Source organism: Trachypithecus francoisi, unplaced genomic scaffold (genome assembly GCF_009764315.1).
Source record: "Trachypithecus francoisi isolate TF-2019V2 unplaced genomic scaffold, Tfra_2.0 Lachesis_group5, whole genome shotgun sequence".
In the NCBI taxonomy this organism is placed as follows: Eukaryota; Metazoa; Chordata; class Mammalia; order Primates; family Cercopithecidae; genus Trachypithecus; species Trachypithecus francoisi.
Window position 1 is genome coordinate 107035152 of NW_022681470.1, and position 6397 is coordinate 107041548.

At 39.0% G+C, this 6397-nt stretch overlaps 1 protein-coding gene across 1 annotated transcript in view; it reads right to left on the reverse strand.

Moving 5' to 3' along the window:
• SYCP1 (synaptonemal complex protein 1) overlaps positions 1-296 on the reverse strand; it is a 119573-nt gene extending 119277 nt beyond the window's left edge. The window contains exon 1 of the mRNA XM_033197401.1: positions 54-296. The gene's annotated coding sequence lies outside the window, so the exon portion shown is untranslated. The remainder of the gene's footprint in view (positions 1-53) is intronic.
• Positions 297-6397: the final 6101 nt, after the last annotated feature.

The following is a 6397-nucleotide window of genomic DNA, read 5'->3' on the forward strand; positions in this document are numbered from 1 at the left end:
GCCCCGCTCTGGGCTCAGTCCCCAAGAAAAGAACTCGGGGCACCTGCCCTCACCTTTGAAGAACTAGCGGGAAACCGTGGGCTCCGTGCCCACGCGAACTGCTACCTATGGTCTATGAGGGCAACAGAAAGAACCAATAGCTCCCGCCTCAGAACCTCAGAAAAGGCGGGAAATCGCTCAGGCTGAGCGGCCCGGAGCGCGTGGGCCCCGGGCGGCTGGCAGTTCAACGGCTAAATAACCGTCGCTGCGTGGGTTTGCCAGGCTCCCAGGAGCTGAATCTCGCGAGATTTCCTTTCTCGTTAGGAACAATTCCTTCCCAGATTCTGTATTTCCTTGGAGTGGAAGTTCTTTAGGCTTCTGCTATTGTCGAAGAATGCTGGGGAAACTGTCAGGCGCTATGACAGACTGAAGCTGAGAGTGAAAAATCCATTTCTGTCCTCCAAGAGGTCACAATCTTAGGAGGGAAACAGGCAAACAATTACAAAGTCGTATAATCATTTAGGGTAATTCCTATGATAGGGACGTAGGGAAAGTGGCTCTTAGGGTGGCTTGTGGAGTCAGGAGAAGCACCACACATGTGGTATGGTTCTGTTACTGCTTCACATAAGAATGAGTGAATGGAGAGTTGGCTAGGCGGGCTATTGGCTCACGCCTGTAATCCCAACACTTTGGGAGGCCAAAGCGGGAGGATTGCTTGAGCCCAGGAAGGAGTTCAAGACCAGTCTGGGCAATGTAGTGAGACCCTGCCTATTCTAAAATAGCCGGGTGTGGTGGCGCGCACCTGTGGTCCCAGCTACTTAAAAGGCAGAGGCGGGAAGATTGCTTGAGTCCTGGAGATAGAGGCTGCAGTGAGCTAATGATCCTGTCAGTGGCTCCCGTCTGGGCAACAGAGCCAGATTCTGTCTCAAAGAGACAGAGAGAGGAGAGAGGAGACAGAGGAGAGAAAGGGGGCAGAGGGAGGAAACGGGGGAGAGCGGGGAGAATGGAGAGAGGTGGGAGAGCGGGGAGAAGGGGGAGAAGGAGAGGGAATGGGGAAAGAGTATTGCTGGCTGACAGAAGGCTAGCAAAGGCCTTGGAGTTGTGAAAGAGATTAGTACGACTAAGCCCAAGAAGCGTACTGTGTAAGGATTAAGTGGAGAAAATGGCAAGAGATGACACTAGAGATTTCAAGAGCGTGGTGGCTCACTCCTGTAATCCCAGCACTTTGGGAGGCCAAGGAGGGCGGATCACTTGAGGTCAAGAGTTTGAGACCAGCCCGGCCAACATGACGAAACCCCGTCTCCAGTAAAAATACAAAATTAGCCAGGCACGTGGCACACGTCTGTAGTCCCAGCGACTGGGAGGCTGAGGCAGGAGAATCGCCTGAACTACCCGGGAGGCGGTCGTCGCAGTGAGCTGAGATCGCGCCATTGCACTCCAGTCTGAGCCACAGAGTGAGACTCAAAAAAAAAAAAAAGAGAGAGCGAGAGAGAGAGCAAGTATTATAGAAAGGCCTTGAAAAGGTGTCTGGATTTTAGATTTTGTGAACGGAGATCCCGAAGAATTTTGAGCAGAAAGGATTACATGATCGAGTTCAGAAGAAAACTTGTAGTATGAGGAATGATTTAGGCTTAAGAGACCAGAGTAGGGAGACAGTTTTAATAGCCTGGGTGAGACATGAGGACCTGAGCTATGACACGGACAGTGGAACTGAAGAGGAGATGTCAAATGTAAAAGATATTTAAGAAGTAAAATTAATAGAATTTGATAACTTTTTAATAAAAAGTGAAAGAAAGGGAGCAGTCTAAGATGACTGCCTGGTTTCAGGTTTGAGTAACTACCTATTATCATTATCCTAGTGCTAAGTTACTTAATTTTGAGCAATAAAATAATGAGCTCCATTTTGAATATACCATTGACTTTGTTTTCCAACTTTCTCTGGGCATCATAATATAATTGATGCTTTTTCTAAAGGCTTTAGCAATATTTTTAAGAACTCATTTTGTATAATCAGAAACAATCATTCCTGATAAAATTTTTGAGCAGTTAAGGATGATCCAGTTTAACTCCTTCATTTTGCTATTTAAGGAAACTGAGTCTAGATACTCTGAAAAAGATAAGGTACTCCCTCAGAGAGATGATACTAAGAATATACACAAAGTACCACCAGAGGCAATAATCGATCTAATTAAAATTTTTCATTCAATTGAGAGTATAAATCTAATATCCCAATATTTTCAAAAGTTTTACAACAGTGAAAATTTCAACTATGATCACTTTTTTTTTATTGAAAATCAAAATGCTACTCCTAGTGTTATATTAAATTTACCATATTTTATTTACTTAAAATCAGTCTTTCAAAGCAATGGTGCCACCATAGAATTTCTCACTTCCATGTATTTCACATGAAATATAATTTAGCATATTAACATCCTGTCCATATAAGGACTTAAATCTTTGTAGAAAGATTTCTGGTTTTAAGAACTTCGTTTTTTTCCACAAAAGATGTTGGCAAAAATGTTAAAATATTCTGCCAGAATGAGAAGCAAATTATGTTTAATTTCCAAATATATGTTAAAATATTTTAATAATTTGTATTTTAATTTTTCATTATTCTCGCCATCACACAATTTCTACTTTTTTATAAAGCATCTCTTTTTTTAAGGCATTTTAAGACATGATAAGATTTGAACAGGTTTTGCTTGTCTTTAATAATTCATAAAATGCTGTAACAGGAATAGGTTTAAAATGTTACTTCCTTATTCCATCAGTCTGGCTTTAGTTAATGAGACTCACAAACTCTTTATTCTGTTGTTGTTGTTGTTGTTGTCACTGTTATTGCTGAGCCGGAGTTTCACTCTTGTTGCCCAGGCTGGAGTGCAAGGGTGTGATCTCGGATCACTGCAACCTCCACCTTCCGGGTTCAAGTCATTCTCTTGCCTCAGCCTCTGGAGTAGCTGGGATTACAGGCACGCACCACCATGCCTGGCTAATTTTTGTATTTTGTTTTGTATTTTTAGTAGAGACGGGGTTTCACCATGTTGGTCAGGCTGGTCTTGAACTCCTGACCTCAGGTGATCCACTCCCCTCAGCCTCCCTAAGTGTTGGATTATAGGTGTGAGCCACCACACCCGGCCAACCTCTCTTTATTCTGATTACAACCATTTCCACTAGCTAGCCTTTCATATATCCATAAATTTATATATTTTCATTCAATGTTTTACTCAATGAAAAAAGTGAAGCTTCTTTAGGTAATAACTGTCTGGCTCCTTTTGAAGGAACCATCATGAGGAAACAACTTTTGCTTTTTTTGAGTCCAATCATAAAAAGAATCCTAGATATCCCTCAGTGATAGTTCTATATTCCACAAAATTTTGATAAAATTTCGATGAACACTGATGATGTCCATTTTATGGTGATATGTTGGTAACACAGCAATAACGTTCGTGTTGTCCAAATCAGTCATCCTATGTGATAAAGTAAACAATTCAGATTTAGGAAGTTTAAAACTACAACATTCTAAAACTTCAGCAAGAATACAAATTTCACTTCTCAGAGAGTAAAGTAGCCAATTTGGGGTCCTTTGTTTTCCAAGTGCTAAGTATTTCTGAATGGTTGTAATTCAGAGTTCTCAGTTCAGTAAACTTCCATATGAGATGAGCAAAAAGCTGTGGGTCTTTTGGATGATACATATTTGAATATTTATACATATTTGTAAAACTGGTTCTTGTAAATTTTCCATATATTGCTTATTCTTAAGGCATGGACAATCTGAAAAATATCATCATATTTATCTTAATGTATATTGGAAAGTAGCAAAATATAAATAATCTTTTAAAACAATGCAGCTTTTAAATAATAAAAAACAAATATTTACTGAGCCCTTAATATATGCTAAATTTTATGTTAAGTGACTTGCCTCTATCCATTATTTTATGTAGTTGCCACAATACTATATGAGGTAAGTTCTATTATTACCACCATTTTCCAGATGAGCTTCTTGAAACTTAGAAAAATAAGTAATTTCCACTAAGTTACATAGGAAAGAAGGGTCAGTAAGTAGTTATAAGAATATAAAAGCAGCCAGGCCAGGCACGGTAGCTCAAGCCTGTAATCCTAGCACTTTAGGAGGCCGAGGCTGGTGGATCACCTGAGGTCAGGAGTTTGAGACCAGTCTGGCCAACATGGTAAAACCCCATCTCTACTAAAAATACAAAAAATTAGCCAGGCATAGTGGTGGATGCCTGTAATCCCAGCTCCTCAGGAGCCTGAGGCAGGAGAATCACTTGAACCCAGGAGGCAGAGGTTGCAGTGAGCCAAGATCATACCCCTACACTCCAGCGTGGGTAACAAGAGCGAAACTCCGACTCAAAAAAAAAAAAAAAAGAATATAAAAGCAGCCAAGGGCTTACTTGAAACTAAGAAAAATTCAGTAATTTTCCCAAGGTCAACAGTAAATAAAAGGCAAAGCTGTTCAAGTATCCAGCTGTAAAATATAAGAGCCAACCAATAATTTATTAATGTTTAGACAGCATTCATTCATCTGTCCAGTCATTGTGCTAGTGATACAGCAGTAAACATAAGAGACAAAATTTTCTCCCCTCACTGAGTTTATATTCTGGGTCTGAGAGGAGTTGAGGAGGAAAGAGACATATACACATTTTTTAAATGTGTATATGTAATACACATTTAAATGTAATAATGTAATATAACAGAGTGGTGTGTTACAGAGGAAAAAAAACAGGGAAGAGGATAAGAATTTAGTGTAAGGGGTGGTAACTAATTTTCAAAGGCAAGTCAGAGATAAAATGGCATTTAGCAGAAATCTAAGATAGTGAATGAGGGAGTCATATGACTATCTGGGGAAAGAGGTTTCTAGGCAGAAGACTTATCAAATACACTAGAACCTGTATCAGGAGCCTGCTTGAAATTTTCTAGGAATATCTACCTCAAAAGCAGCATGGCTGGGATGGAATAAGCAAAATGAATAGTAAATAGGCAATGATGAAAAGAACTTTGGCTTTAATCTGTGTAAAATAGGAAGCTATTTAAGGGTTATGAGCAGAGGTGTATCACATGATCTGACTTACATTTTTGAAGAATTACTCTGGCTCCTGTATAGAGAATAGACTCTAGAGAGGCAAGGGCAGAAACAGAAAAAGCCAGTTAGGAGTGTAGTTTAAATTAGGATTGTAAGGATAGAAATAGTAAGTTCTGGTTTAGTTCTGGATATATTTTGAGAGCAGACCCAGTGGGATTTGTTGTATATTTGATATGGGTATAAGAGAAAGAAAGAAGTTAAGGATGACAAAAAATTTTAGCATATACAATTTCAAGGATGGAAAATACCATTTAGTAGAGATGGAGAACAAATATAGAAGGATGGAGGGGGAGGCAACTAGGAATTCACTTTCAAGCATGTTAAATTTGATATGCCTACTAGATATGCAAGTTAAAATCTTGAATAGGCTATTCAATGGAGTTTGGGGGAGCACTCCAGGTTGGTATGTCTAATAAATTTAGGAGTGGTCAGCATATACATGGCCTTTAAATCCATGAGATAGGATGAAATTGCAAAGGAAGTGAGTACAGAAAAAAGAGAACTGAGCCCTGGAATATTCTTGTCGTTTGTCACTGTGGGAGATGAAGAGGAATTAACAAAAGAAACTGAAAGTGCAACCACTAAAGAGAAAAATCAAGAGTGTGTGGGGTCTTGGAAATCAAGAAAAAAATGCATGTGAAGAAGGAAGAAGTGATCAACTGAAGCCAAGTGATGAAAATGTTCTAAGAGAGAGGACGTGATCTGTTCTGTCAAATGTAGCTCATGGGTCAAGAAAGCTGAGGACTAGGAATTGACCACTGGAATCAGCAATGCCAAGATCCTAAAGATATTGACTAGTTATGGTGGTATGGAGAGGAGAGGACATAATCTTACTGTAGAGGGTTTAGGAGTTAACAAAAGGAATGGAGACAGGAGTATACACAACCCTTTAAATAAATTTTTTTCTGTAAAGTGGAACAGAGAAATAAGAGAATAAATGAAAGTGGATATGAGGTCAAGAAAGCATTTTTTAAGCTGCAAAAAATTATAGCACATATATAAGCTTAAAGGAATGCTCCTGTAGAGAAGGAAATTGTGATAAAACAAAATTGGTACATTTGGCTGTAATTAATAATTTAGTAACCACAAACCTCATCATTTCATTGCCAAATTTAATACAGATTTTTACCACTGAATGGTTTTTACATGGAAAAACTTTTTACCTGAAAAAACAATTGTTGCTGCAATCAGAGCATATTCAGTATTAGTAATATCAGGTTTGCTCATTCTTCTGTTGAAGTAAAACAGTGTGGTAACAAATTCTTCAGTAACACCTAAAAAATTGATACAAAAGTGTATTTTCATCCAAACATAGGG